Source organism: Balearica regulorum, chromosome W, assembly GCF_011004875.1.
Source record: "Balearica regulorum gibbericeps isolate bBalReg1 chromosome W, bBalReg1.pri, whole genome shotgun sequence".
In the NCBI taxonomy this organism is placed as follows: domain Eukaryota; kingdom Metazoa; phylum Chordata; class Aves; order Gruiformes; family Gruidae; genus Balearica; species Balearica regulorum.
In genome coordinates, this window is record NC_046219.1 from 6,443,787 (window position 1) to 6,459,070 (window position 15,284).

The following is a 15,284-nucleotide window of genomic DNA, read 5'->3' on the forward strand; positions in this document are numbered from 1 at the left end:
AGCCTGGTGGCAGAGCTACGAGAGGAAGTAGAAAGGTTAAGGAGCATCAGAGAGACTGAGGAAGAGATAGACTGGTGGAGCCAAGCTCTGCCCTCCTTGAGACAGAAACAGGGACAGACACCAGAAAAAACCCAAAATCAAGGAGACCCTGTATCCTCCCCCTGCCAGGATGAAGGCAGTAGCTTAAAACAAAGGAGTGAATGGAAGCAAGTCCATACTCAGGGTGGCAGGCAAACCTCCTCCTTGCACACCTCACCCTCCCAGGTGCAACAGGTACAAGGCTCTGGCTGTGGAAGGCCAGTCAATGGAGGACATGGATGATGGTCAATCTACACCAGAGGTGTCACCAAGGTTGGAAAGGCTCACCACCTCTATCATGACCGCCTCCACGAGGAAGAAAAGACAGATTATAGTTGTAGGCGACTCCCTTCTGAGGGGTATGGAGGGTCCGATATGCTGGAAAGACCCTCCTCTTAGGGCCTGGGTTAAGGACATTACTAGGAAACTTCCTAGCCTGGTATGGCCCTTGGACTATTTCCCACTACTGCTCTTCCATGTGGGTGGCGATGAAGCCACAATGCATAGTCCAAGGGCACTCAAAAGAGACTTCAGGGCCTTGGGATGGTTGCTGAAAGGAATCTGGTGCACAGATTATTTTTTCCTCTCTCCTTCCAGTTGTGGGCAGCGACACTGGGAGAAACAAACTGACCGAGGACATCACTAGGAAACTCCCCAGCCTGGTACAGCCCTCTGACTATTACCCACTGCTGCTCCTCCATGTCGGTGGGGATGAAGCAGAGACACGTACCACGAAAGTGATCAAAAGGGACTTCAGGCTCTTAGGGCAGTCACTGAAGGATTTGAGGGCGCAGGTAATATTCTCCTCCCTCCTTCCAGTTGAGGGCAGCAATGTTGGGAGGAACAGGCGGACACAGTCCATAAATGCATGGCTCCGTGGCTGGTGCCAACGCCATAACTTTGGGTTCTTTGACAATGGGGTGGCCTACACGGCACCAGACCTGATGAACCCTGACGGGATTCATCTCTCTCAAAGGGGGAAGAGGATCTTTGCCCAGGAGCTAGTGGGGCTCATCGACAGAGCTTTAAACTAGGCTCGAAGGGGGAGGGGGATAACATCAGGCTTGCCTGCGACATGTTGTGGGATGATGTGCCCAGGTTGGAGGAACGGGGCGCTGGCGAGGGCCCTCGGCCTACTGCTCAGAGACGTGCTGGATGCACTGCAGCATGCTCGAAGCCTAGTGGAGACGAGCCAGGGGCCCCGGATGCAACAGGAACCAACGGGGTAACACTGGGATAATACATCAAAAGTATTCCAGCCACCCCAGCCAATAAGTCAGCCTCATTGGGGGCACAACTGAAATGCCTCTACGCAAACGCACGGAGCATGGGGAATAAACAAGAGGAGCTGGAGATATGTGTGCGTGCCTGCAAGGCTATGACCTTATTAGCATTACAGAGACGTGGTGGGACAGCTCCTATGACTGGAGTGTTGGGATGGAAGGCTACAGGCTCTTTAGGAAGGACAGGCAGGGCAGGCGAGGAGGGGACGTCACCCTCTATGTCAATGACCAGCTGGAGTGCATGGAACTCCACCTGGGGATGGATGAGGAGCTGACTGAGAGCCTATGGGTCAGGATTAAAGGGAGGGCTGGGGCAGGGGACATCATAGTGGGGGTCTGCTACAGGCCACCTGACCAGGGAGACTGAGCAGATGAAGCCCTCTATAGGCAGATAGGAGCAGCCTCACGCTCACAAGCCCTGGTCCTTATGGGGGACTTCAAGCACCCTGACATCTGCTGGAGGGACAACGCAGCAGAGCACAAACAATCCAGGAAGTTCCTGGAATGCATTGATGACAACTTCCTCCTCCAAGTGATAGAGGAGCCCACGAGGAGAGGGGCCATGCTGGACCTTATTCTCACCAACAAGGAGGAGCTGGTGGGGGACGTCAAGCTCAAGGGCAGCCTTGGCTGCAGGGACCATGAAATGGTGGAATTCAGGATCCTCAGGGCAGCGAGGAGGGCACACAGCAAGCTCACTACCCTGGACTTCAGGAGAGCAGACTTTGGCCTCTTCAGGGATCTGCTTGGTAGAATACCATGGGACAAAGCCCTGGAGGGAAGAGGGGCCCAAGACAGCTGTCTAATATTCAAGGGTCACCTCCTCCAAGCTCAGGAGCGATGCATCCCAACAAAGAGGAAGTCAGGCAAAACCACCAAGAGGCCCCCATGGATGAACAAGGAGCTCCTGGGCAAAGTCAAACACAGAAAGGAAGCCTACAGAAGGTGGAAGCAAGGGCAGGTAGCCTGAGAGGAATACAGAGAAACTGTCCGAGCAGCCAGGGATCAGGTTAGGAAAGCCAAAGCCCTGATAGAATTAAATCTGGCCAGGGATGTCAAGGACAACAAGAAAAGCTTCTATAGGTATGTCAGTGATAAAAGGAGGATGAGTTAAAATGTGGGTCCCCTCCAGAATGAAATGGGAGACCTGGTTACGCAGGATATGGAGAAGGCTGAGGTACTGTGGGGTGCCAGACTTATCCAGGCTTGTTGGTGCCGAATACAGGGCCATTATGACCCAGCAGAAGGGGCCCTGGGGGAGTCCAGCTTGGGCGAGAGCAGGGATTGAGCAACTTGCTTATCTTGCACTGATAAGCACTGGACCTGAACAGGGGCAGGGGATGAGCAATTTTTCATCTTAACAAGATGTAGCGCCTGACGGGTCTGCTCCTTAATCAACTAAGTGATGCCTGGGGTGAGGGGGAGCCTTCACAGCTTGACGTTACTTTGGTAAAACTAAACAGACCACCGCTCCTCTGTACTGAATGCCTTTGTTCTCTGCCACTTCTCCCCCCAGCCGCGATCAACTGCACAACAAGCCTTGTTAAGGGCCAATCGGCACACAATACCTGACTTAATCCCACCTCGCCAAAAGTATAAATCTGGCATTTAGAATCCTCTTTTCTGAGGACGAGAACTCCAACTATCCAGACGGGTCGACGGGCCTGGACCTCTCTCCTCCCCAAGCAGGGACGCCTCTTTGGTAAGACTCGCGCCTCCGATTATGTCGGATGTTACCCCGGGAAAACTATCATTAACAAAAGCGCTGAACTATTAACTTGAGCTCAAAATAGTTGCAGTTAGTGCATTTATCAATGGCAATTCCGAACTTTTATATCTGTCGCCTCAATAAATTACCTATTTTTTCTTTTCAACTTTGCGAAACTGTTTCAGTGAAAGTCCTTGGTGGGGCTCTGACAGGCAAACGTTGACTCCGATAAGTGGCTACACACATAACCCTTTAGACATAAACCGTTGACCAAGTCTGGGACTAAGACTGGACCTAGCCGCACCTAGGCTCCTCTCTGAGAAGGAGTTTAGAAAGCAAGGGGGTCCTTTCTGAACCTCGTGACTCAACGGGAGGGCCTCCCTCAGCCACATATCAGACTTGTACCTTTTCACGCGACAGTAAAATTGGCGTCACGGACAGGATTGCCATGGATAAACTGCTGCAAAAATATAAGTGTGCACCATCCCAAGTGGGAATAGAATGGGCCCAAAAATTTTGGAAAGATGAGGACAAAGTGATAGAGAGGATAGAACAGTGTAGAAGTGAGCAAAAGATTAAAAAAGGTAAAGGCAAAGGAATTGTTTGTGCAGTGTTGGGGGCTTGTTTATCTTGTGCACAAAGGGAAATTAAAGAGTCCCCTCCCCCCGAACGAATTGCAGATGTAGAATATGCCTCTCTGAAATCAGAAAATGAAGTATTGAAAACTTCATTGACCTTTGAAAAGGAAAAAGGTGAGAAATTGGAAACTCGAGTAGATGCCCTCGTGATCGAAAACCAAAGCTTAAAAACAGAAAATAGGGAACTTAAAATGCTATTAGCCTCAGTGGAAAGGCGAGAAAAACAACTGCGGGAAAAGCTAAACCTTTTACTGAATCAAACGCCATCCTCGGTCTCGGCTAAACAGATCCGCAAATTAATACACTGTGCAGATCCCGAGACATGGGATGGAGACATCTGGTATGATAATGATAATGATGAACCGATGGAAGATTTTGATCTTACCCCAGAACCTGTGCCTATACGACCACTGATTAAAACTGAAACTACAAATGAGGGGGATGATGATGTTCGTACTACTGTACGCACCATTCCCTGGTCTCCTGCTGAATTAGCAAAGTTGCAGGAAAAGTATTCCAGGAACCCGGAGGAGTCTGAGACGGAATACGTGTGGTGAGTCTCCCTTACGGGGGGGGGACTGAATCTTACTAAGCGAGGAAGAAGCAGGAGGCTATTGGGGCCCTGGAGTGTTTTTAACCACTACACCAGGCAATCATAATTATTCATTAACGACACGGGCTGCCTATTGGGCTGGCGGCATAGACCCGCAAGAAAGAGGAGATCCCCTTGTTATCAAAACATCAGGATTCTCTGACTTGGCTGTGTCTGTACAAAAGGCAGCCTGCATACAAGCAATGTACAAGAGGGATGTGTTAAGGAAATCCCCAATGCTAGCACCTATTGACCCAGCAAGGTTAACTCCCCTTATCCATGGCCTCCCGGACAGCCTAAAGACATATGTAGCTAATGTCCAGGATAGGATCAGAGCCACCGGGGAGGCTAATGCTGTACCTTACCGTGCACCCCGAGTTGGGAGACACAATTACAGGGATCAGGCAATTCCCACCTGGAGCGAGTTTGTACAAGAGAGAGTGAATTATGGGCGCCGCATGGGTTGGATTGGACCGACCACTGGGAAACCGCCAGAACCACCCCCTCGACGAGTTCGTCAGGTCCACACCACTAAGCCTAAATCAGAGTTCAAGCTAAAGTTTGATAAGGAACGTAATGATCTGTGGCGCAGAGCCTTGGCGATGGGAGTGCCAGACAGTTACTACATGGCACATCCACTGCTGACCTCCGAGCTCTGGTACAATCACTAAGCCAAAGAATTGATTCAGTGGGGGGGAAGTCAGACGGCTGGAAATAAATCAATTCCTGTTAGATCCTTGCCCTCAGCCCCGCAGCAGGAGCTGATTGATTTAGTAGATACTCAAACAAAAAACTTGCATCCCCGGGGAGGACAGTGAGCCACCCTGCCCGGCAAGTGCTAACTATACAATGGCTCTTTGATAAACACCACGAACCTGTCATTGCTATTCCAGTAGGACCAAGGAGAATTTTTATATATTTCCTCATTGATACGGGTGCTCAAATGTCAGTAATCACCAAGGAGACTGCGGAATGCCTAAATGTGAAACCCGGTCGCCGTAAGGTAAAATTTACAGGGATTGATGGGATTGTAAAGGAATGCCCCACAGCAAAAATTGCCTTGTGGCTCCCAGGCGAGAGCAAATTGACCCACACTGAAGTACTGGTCGGTGCTGCAAACACCAACATATTGGGTTTTGATGTGTTGTATGGCAGAGTGTGGAAACTCCCTGATGGGTCAGTCTGGAGTTTCGCCGGACGAGGTGATGGAGAAATAGCATGGCTTGAAGAGGATGAAACTAAAGCTATAAACTTATTAGAGATGTCTATACCTCTACCCCCATCAAGAATTACTAATGTAAAGCAGTACCCCCTGCCAGCAGCCGCACATTCGGGCATTGACGGGGTGGTAACAGATTTAGAAAAAAGAGGTATTATCACTCGCACACACTTGGTCAACGGTTCATGTCTAAAGGATTATGTGTGTAGCCACTTATCAGAGTCAACGTTTGCCTGTCAGAGCCCCACCAAGGACTTTCACTGAAACAGTTTCGCAAAGTTGAAAAGAAAAATAGGTAATTTATTGAGGCGACAGATATAAAAAGTTCGGAATTGCCATTGATAAATGCACTTACTGCAACTATTTTGAGTTCAAGTTAATAGTTCAGCGCTTTTGTTAATGATAGTTTTCCTGGGGTAGCATCCAACATAGTCGGAGGTGCAAGACTTACCAAAGAGGCGTTCCTGCTTGGGGAGAAGAGAGGTCCAGGCCCGTCGACCCGTCTGGATAGTTGGAGTTCTCGTCCTCAGAAAAGAGGATTCTAAATGCCAGATTTATACTTTTGTCGAGGTGGGACTAAGTCAGGTATTGTGTGTCGATTGGCGCTTAACAAGGCTTGTCGTGCAGTTGATCGGGGCTGGGGGGGCGGGAAGTGGCAGAGAACAAAGTCGTTCAGTACAGAGGAGCGGTGGTCTGTTTAGTTTTACCAAAGTAACGTCAAGCTGTGAAGGCTCCCCCTCACCCCAGGTGTTCACTCAGTTGATTAAGGAGCAGACCCGTCAGGTGCTGCATCTTGTTAAGATGAACAAATTGCTCATCCCCTGCCCCTGTTCAGGTCCAGTGCTTATCAGTGCAAGATAAGCAAGTTGCTCAATCCCTGCTCTCTCCCAAGTCGGACCCCTCTGGCCCTTTCCGCTGGCTCATAATGGCCCTGTATTTGGCACCAACAAGCCTGGACAAGTCCGGCATTCCACAAGCTGACTTTGCTTAGTCAGTCAGTGTCACCACAAATTGCAGCATGCAAGTTGTCCTTGAAGGGCTCTCATCCAAATACTGTCCTACTTCATTTGCAAGAGATGACAAGTGATGGGATGGTTGCTATTGACATAAGTATTACTGTCTTGCACGGTTGCAGTCCAGCTGAAATAGTTTGAAATGCTAACAGCTCCCATTCTGGAGAGAGGCTAGGTGGAGGCGCTGCCTCGGGAGCAGCACTGCCCAAGGAACTCTGTATATGGCAGGCATGGCTGGGCTCACATGCAACATGCTGGCTGAAAGCCAACACAGAGCTCCTCAGGCAGCTCTGCTCTGCTGCTTACTAAACACTGAGCTTCTCCTTTCACTGGAGCAGCTCTGACAGGTGAGGGTGAACCGGTCGCAGAACCATTTCAAATTGTGGCGCTCACCTGAAGGCTCAGCGGGCCAGACCAGCGGGCAACCTTGGACATCCTTTGACATAATGGTCATCACATTACTCCCTGGAAACCACAAAGACCAAGACGAACCTCACACTGAAACACTGAGCACAGGTATGATCGTGCAGGGTTCACATACTAGCTTCATGACAACAGCAGGACTCTCAAACGGCGAAACTTCTGTGCCAGCATGTCTATGTCTAGCCTGCTAACCATCTGGGGTGGTGCTGAGTGCACAGCTAAGATCATTCTTAATATGAGGTTTTTAGATGCTGTTGCCTCTTCTCTCAGATATTACCTCAGTTTCATCTCATAAAAAAGAGGTATTATCACTCACACACACTCCCCCTATAATTCTCCTGTCTGGCCAGTAAAAAAGCCAAATGGACAGTGGCGGCTTACAATTGATTATAGGCGATTGAATGCCAATACTGCACCTTTAACAGCAGCTGTACCAAACATTGCAGAATTAGTAACCCAAATTCAGGGAGCATTGCACCCATGGATGGCAACTTTAGATGTCAAAGATATGTTCTTTATGATCCCACTCCAGGAACACGATAAAGCCCAATTCGCTTTTACCTGGAAAGGGGTACAGTACACCTTTAATAGGCTGCCTCAGGGATATAAACACTCCCTCACCATTGCTCACAATGCTTTAGCGAAGGTTTTATCAGAAATTCCCAGCCCACAGGGTATCACGATCTATCAATATATTGATGACATACTGACAGGAGGAGAAAACTCAGAGGAAGTCGGGCATACCATAGAAGGTATACAAGAAAAATTGATGACTTTGGGACTAGACATTCCCTCATCCAAGTGTCAGGGACCTGCCCAGGAGGTTAAGTTCCTGGGAGTTTGGTGGATTAAAGGAGCTGCCTCTATTCCCCCCGACACCCTGGAAAAAACAAAGCATGGGCAGAATCCATCTAGCATAAAGGAGTTACAGCAAGTTCTGGGAACCTTAGGCTATTGGCGCAAACATATCCCTGTTTTTTCTATTATTGCCCGTCCCTTATACAATCTGCTCAGGAAAGGTAAATCATGGGAATGGACTAAACAGCACGAGACTGCGTTAGAATTGTTAATAAGAGAACTGCGGCTATTTCAACAGCTAGGCCCCTTACACCCGACTGACCCTATCCACGTAGAGTGGGGATTCAGTGAACATGGTTCCCATTGTAACCTATGGCAAAAGGGACCAGAAGGGCCAGAGAGACCACTAGAGTTTAGCTCCCATTCTTTCAATGACACCGAAATGAGATATTCAGACCTTGAAAAAGGCTTGCTATCCTTAGTGCGAGCAGTGCAACAAGTGCAACAGATAAGAAAAGAACAGAGTGTGATCATTCGGGGACCTTTCCGTCTTCTGGATATAGTTCGGAAGGGTACGGCACCACCTGCAGGCATTGCCCAGAAGCCTACAGTCCGTAAATGGTACGCCTACCTGGAAAGTATCAATGACATCATGCCTATTACGGAAGGCAGCATTAAAGTATCTAAATTGCAGAAAGATATAGACAGCACATTGTTATTCCAAACTCCATCAAGCAAACAATCTCCAATTCAGGAGGCACCTCCTCTGAAGGAAGGCAGTGACCTTAAAGGGGTATGGTTCACTGATGCATCATCTTACAGGCAAAACAATGAGTGGAATTATAAGGCCGTGGCACTGGAAGTGGCCACGGGGGAAAAGTTAAGCAAAACAGGTAAAGGAAGTGCACAAGTAGGGGAGCTTAGGGCAGTCCTACTAGCCGCCCGACATGGTGCCAGCCATATCTACACCGACTCATATGCTGTTTTTAAAGGAGCCACAGAGTGGGTAGGCCACTGGGCAGTCAATGACTGGCAGGTAAACAGAGTCCCAGTCTGGCAAACTGACAGCTGGAAACAATTGCTAGAAATAGGAGAACAAAGGCTGCTGCATATGGGATGGGTGAAAGGACATGATCGATCAGCTTCTATTGCTGCCCAGTTCAATCAACAAGTCGATAGCCTCACACGACTACAGAAAATTGATGTCGTGAGTAATGAGCATGAATGCGAACGCTTGCTTGAATGGTTGCACATAAAACGAGGCCACACTGGGCGAGCCGATTTGTATCGAGAAGGTATAGCCCGAGGATGGCCCATATCGGTAAAACTGTGTGAGCAAGTAGTAACTGCCTGTTCACAATGTCGCCTGCGACTTAACAAAGATCATCCAAGTAAAGCACCTCCCCTGCATATCCGGGACAAGAAAACACTGTGGCACACCTGGCAGATCGACTACATTGGCCCACTACGACCCTCAGGGGGTAAAAAATACATACTGGTGGGAGTGGAAGTCATTTCAGGAGTTACCATGGCTACAGCTGTCACAGCTGCCACTGGGGAAAACACAGTCCATAGTCTGAAGGAATGGTTTCGTACACTTCCCCTTCCTGAAGAGATTCAAAGTGATAACGGGTCACATTTTTCAGCTACAGTAGTACAAGACTGGGCAAAGGAAGAAGGCATCCGGTGGGTATTCCATATTCCTTACTACCCCCAAGCCAATGGTATTGTGGAGCGAACAAATGGCTTGGTCAAGCGATTTGCTAAAACTCATGAATCTGGATGGCATCTATGACTGTCCAGTGCCATCTATCAATTAAACAATAGATGGAGCGGAGACGGTTGCCCAAAGATGAAAGCTTTTTGTGCTTCTGCCACAACTTTAGTGCCAAAGGCAGATGTAAAACCTGGGGAATACCCTACTGGCTTTTATGCAGGCCAGCCTGTGCTGGTTAAAATGCCTCACATTGGGCCAGTGGCAATGGTACTAACAACTCCAAAGAATCTTTATGCTTGGGAAGCGAAAGACAGTTCTGGAAAACTCCATCGAATCAGCACTAGGTGGACAGTACCCACCTTCTAACCTAATATCTGCCGGTCAAATCAAGACCGAGCACTTCTTTTGTGTTCACAGGTACTCCGAATGACAGGAAATTGCACCTGGGATCACGGACTCCCCTACACCAATCTAGAGTGCCCCCAAGGGCTACTGATTTTTATTTGTTGCGTATTTCTATTTCTAATTCTCATACTTATCTGGAAACCAAAGTTTTAATATGGCCATGGTTAACAAAACTGTGATATTGTTTGAGGCCATAGTTGAAATAAGTTGTGTGTTTAGTAAAATGTTGGTTTGGAATATATTCCAGGCTTAACTGTGTTTATCATTACTGCTGTTCTGTTTGTACTATTTACTGTTAAGTAGTAACCAAAGTTTTGATTATGAGCCTATTATGTGTAAGTAGTTTTAGGATAAGTTTAATATATATGTACATGTTAGGTATAGTAATTGTGTGTGTGATCCATAGAGACTATGATCGAAGAAGTAAAAGAACCTTAGAGATGTTACAGGACAACACTGCCTTTAAGCTAATGCAAGGATTTTTTTAGGATGATGGAGTGGACTCAGGGTACTACTTGCTTAATGATGCCAACAACCCCTGCAGAGGGACTCCCTTTTATGGTGATTCCTCTTGACCTAAGTGGAGCACTGTCTGATCTGTGGAAAAGAAATGACACTCTAATACAAGACTTAACATGGATGAATGTAGAAAATACTACTTCTTTAAACTATACATATCCCTTGGGCCTTAACCTTAGCAATGTATGGGATACCAATTGCACTATGCAATATTGGCCACAGAATCCTTGGATAAACCCACGCAGAGCAATGTACCTGCAAATATCAGTTGCACTGAGGTACCTTGGCTTAATCAGCCTCCTTGGCCGTTCTGGGGTTTGCCTATTACATTCCAATATAATGTCCCAGTAGAAGCTGAATGGTGTATTGAGTTTCCCTCTAAGTATGGATCTGACTGTGGCCCACAATCTAATAATTTATCTTGCATATGGACCACCACTGATCACAAAAAACGTTTTAAACAATGGGTGAGGAGACCCCAATATACCACGCCATTGGGACCAGACAGGTTATGGAATTGTACCAACAAAATAAATTGCTCCAATATTGATGATTATCTATGGGTATGGTTTGCCTCAGACCTCTATCATGCCTTACGAAGTATATGTCTGTGCCATAATTATAGTGCTCCAATCCCTGGGCCAGCACCAGACTGTAAAAAGGAGGTGACGCCTGGAAACATCACTGTCTGGTCAGTGTACAATTCTGGTAAATGTAGAATCCCTACGAGACATTATAGGAACAGACACTCCACGCGTAGCGTAGTAGAAAACAGTACGTGTACCACTCTAATGTTACCTGCACCACCTGAGACCATATGGGTATGTTCTGATGGACTGATATCGGATTACATTCAACCCTATTGGGATGGGTTGGAATGCACTTTAGGACTTCCAAGTTTATGTCCTACAATAGCTTTTAATTACACTCAATCATTGACGAAAGTAAGAGGGTACAGAACAAAGAGAAACGTATTACCCCCCACGTCATGGCCAAGTTATTATACACTGGGAATGAGGATAAATTTAGCCATGAAAGCATTCTGGGGTCACTGGACAGTAATAGTTAACAATTGACTTTATATAGAAAATCTAACGTGGCAAGTAGAGACTCTTGCTAATTGGACACGAACTGCCATCGAGGCTAGCAACACCCAGCTACAAGCAACCTCACAGATGACCTTACAAAATTGATTGGCCTTGGATATACTACTACTGAAGGAGAACGGCGTTTGTGGGTGGCTAAATAACACCTATCCCGATGAAACTTGTTGTGTGTCAATCCCAAATGTGTCTGTTACCTTGCACGAAGCAATGGATGAGATGAAAAAATTGCAGACCAGACCCGCGAACTCTGTGAGAAAATGAAACCAGGAGACTGGCAGTGGACTGGGTGGATTTCAAAAGTTTTCAGTTGGTTTGGATTAAAAATGAGTGGATGGATTCAGAATCTAATCCAGTATGCATTAATGTTTATCATAATGATTGTTATTGTTGGAATTGGATTGTCATGTATGAAAACTATGATAACTAGAGCTGTAACTGCACAAGTCAGGATGCTTCAAGTCTGTGATACTGAATATGTCCCTTTAATACCATCCCCTATCGAAAATTATGAGAATGAAAACACGGGAGAGAGAGATGGATCCCTCAACCCGCCTAAATCCAAATTATATGGATTATACTCTTGGCGAGTTGTGACTAAAGTCACGGGGTGGATAATGTGAGATGCTGGACTTGTCCAGGCTTGTTGGTGCTGAATACAGGGCCACTATGACCCAGCAGAAGGGGCCCTGGGGGAGTCCAGCTTGGGCGAGAGCAGGGATTGAGCAACTTGCTTATCTTGCACTGATAAGCACTGGACCTGAACAGGGGCAGGAGATGAGCAATTTGTTCATCTTAACAAGATGCAGCGCCTGACGGGTCTGCTCCTTAATCAACTGAGTGAACACCTGGGGTGAGGGGGAGCCTTCACAGCTTGACGTTACTTTGGTAAAACTAAACAGACCACCGCTCCTCTGTACTGAATGCCTTTGTTCTCTGCCACTTCCCCCCCCAGCCCCCATCAACTGCACAACAAGCCTTGTTAAGGGCCAATCGACACACAATACCTGACTTAGTCCCACCTCGCCAAAAGTATAAATCTGGCATTTAGAATCCTCTTTTCTGAGGACGAGAACTCCAACTATCCGGACGGGTCAACGGGCCTGGACCTCTCTCCTCCCCAAGCAGGGACACCTCTTTGGTAAGACTCGCGCCTCCGATTATGTTGGATGTTACCCCGGGAAAACTATCATTAACAAAAGCGCTGAACTATTAACTTGAGCTCAAAAGTGTTGCAGTTAGTGCATTTATCAATGGCAATTCCGAACTTTTATATCTGTCGCTTCAATAAATTACCTATTTTTTCTTTTCAACTTTGCAAAACTGTTTCAGTGAAAGTCCTTGGTGGGGCTCTGACAGGCAAACGTTGACTCTGATAAGTGTCTACACACATAATCCTTTAGACATAAACCATTGACCAAGTCTGGGACTAAGACTGGACCTAGCCGCACCTAGGCTCCTCTCTGAGAAGGAGTTTAGAAAGCAAGGGGGTCCTTTCTGAACCTCGTGACTCAACGGGAGGGCCTCCCTCAGCCACATATCAGACTTGTACCCTTTCACGCGACAGGTACTCAATGACTTCTTTGCCTCAGTCTTCACCAGCAAGGGCTGTAGCCACACTGCCCAGGTCACAGAAGGCAGGGACTGGGAGAATGCAGAACCGCCCACTGTAGGAGAAGATTGGGTTCGAGAATATCTAAGGAACCTGAGGGTGCACAAGTCCATGGGACCTGATGAGTTGCATCCGTGGGTCTTGAGGGAACTGGCGGATGAAGTGGCTAAGCTACTCTCCATCATATTTGAGAAGTCCTGGCAGTCTGGTGAAGTTCCCGCTGACTGGAAGAGGGGGAACATAACCCCCATATTTAAGAAGGGTAAAAAGGAAGACCCAGGGAACTACCTGCCAGTCAGTCTCACCTCTGTGCCCAGCAAGATCATGGAGCAGACCCTCCTGGAGACTATGCTCAGGCACATGGAAAATAAGGAGGTGATTGGTGACAACCAACACGGCTTCCCTAAGGGCAAATCATGCCTGACAAACTTGGTGGCCTTTATGATGGGGTGACAGCGTCGGTGGATAAGGGAAGGGCAGCTGACGTCATCTACCTGGACTTGACACTGTCCCGCACGACATCCTTGTCTCTAAATTGGAGAGACATGGAATCGATGGATGGACGACTCGGTGGATAAGAAATTGGCTGGATGGTCGCACTCAAAGAGCTGTGGTCAACGGCTCAATGTCCAAGTGGAGACCAGTGACGAGTGGCCTTCCTCAGGGGTTGGTACTGGGACCGGCACTGTTCAACATCTTTGTTGGCAACATGGACAATGGGATCGAGTGCACCCTCAGCAAGTTTGCTGATGATACCAAGCTGTGTGGTGTGGTCGACACGCTGGAGGGAAGGGATGCCATCCAGAGGGACCTTGACAGGCTGGAGATGTGGGCCCATGCGAACCGCATGAAGTTCAACAAGGCCAAGTGCAAGGTCCTGCACGTGGGTTAGCCCAATCCCAAGCACAACTATAGGCTGGATGGAGAATGGATTGAGAGCAGCCCTGAGGAGAAGGACTTTGGGGGTATTGATTGATGAGAAGCTCAACATGAGCCAGCAGTGTGCGCTTCCAGCCCAGGAAGCCAACCATATCCTGGGCTGCATCAAAAGAAGCGTGAACAGCAGGTCGAGGGAGGTGATCCTGCCCCTATACTCTGCTCTGGTGAGACCCCACCTGGAGTACTGCTTCCAGCTCTGGGACCCCTAAAATAAGAAAGGCATGGAGCTGTTGGAGCAAGTCCGGAGGCAGGCCACAAAGATGATCAGAGGGCTGGAGCACCTCTCCTATGAGGACAGGCTGAGAGAGTTGGGCTTGTTCAGCCTGGAGAGGAGAAGGCTCTGGGGACCACTTATAGCAGCCTTCCAGTACCTGAAGGGGGCCTACAGGAAAGCTGCAGAGGGACTGTTTACAAGGGTATGTAGTACTAGGACAAGAGGTAATGGTTTTAAACTTAGAGTAGATTTAGATTAGATGTTAGAAAGAAATTCTTTACTGTGAGGGTAATGAGGCACTGGAACAGGTTGCCCAGAGAGGTTGTGGATGCCCCATCCCTGGAAGTGTTTAAGACCAGGTTGGATGGGGCTTTGGGCAACGTGATCTAGTGGAGGGTGTCCCTGCCCATGGCATGGGGGTTTTAACTAGATGATCTTTGAGGTCCCTTCCAACCCAAACCATTCTATGATTCTATGATTCTCTGTACTTGTTATTTAACAAGTTGTTGAGTGGTGAGGAAGTAGTTTGTAGTACTAAATCATTAGTGAGTAACAGAATGAGAGGTATCTTTGGAGCTTAATCCAAAGTTTGAAATTTTGTTCTGTGTCTCATCTTTTATTTTTTTTCAATGTAGGAATCAACAGAACAGCCCTCAGGGAGATATATTTGTTACAGGAGCTAAGCCATCCAAATATTATTGGTGTAAGTAAAAGGAATGCTGCTTCTAGAATCAATCCTCAAGTACTGTTGGTACAGTTTCAAACTGAAATTTACAGTTAGTTGGATCATGGAGATGCTACTTAATTTTAGTTGAGCTATTTTTTCCAGCCCAAAATGGGCAGTAAAACAATTGTCATGGTGTGGTGGATTGGCCCTGGCTGGAGGTCAGGTGCCCATCAGAGCCACTCTATCACTCCCCCTCCTTAACTAGACAGAGGAGAAAAGGTATAACGAAAAGCTTGTGGGTCGATATAAGGACAGGGAGAGATCACTCACCAATTACCATCACGAGCAAAACAGAC

At 47.6% G+C, this 15,284-nt stretch overlaps 1 pseudogene; it reads left to right on the plus strand.

Moving 5' to 3' along the window:
* The first annotated feature begins 4,901 nt into the window (after positions 1–4,901).
* LOC142599291 (cyclin-dependent kinase 7-like) overlaps positions 4,902–15,284 on the plus strand; it is a 31,090-nt pseudogene continuing 20,707 nt past the window's right edge.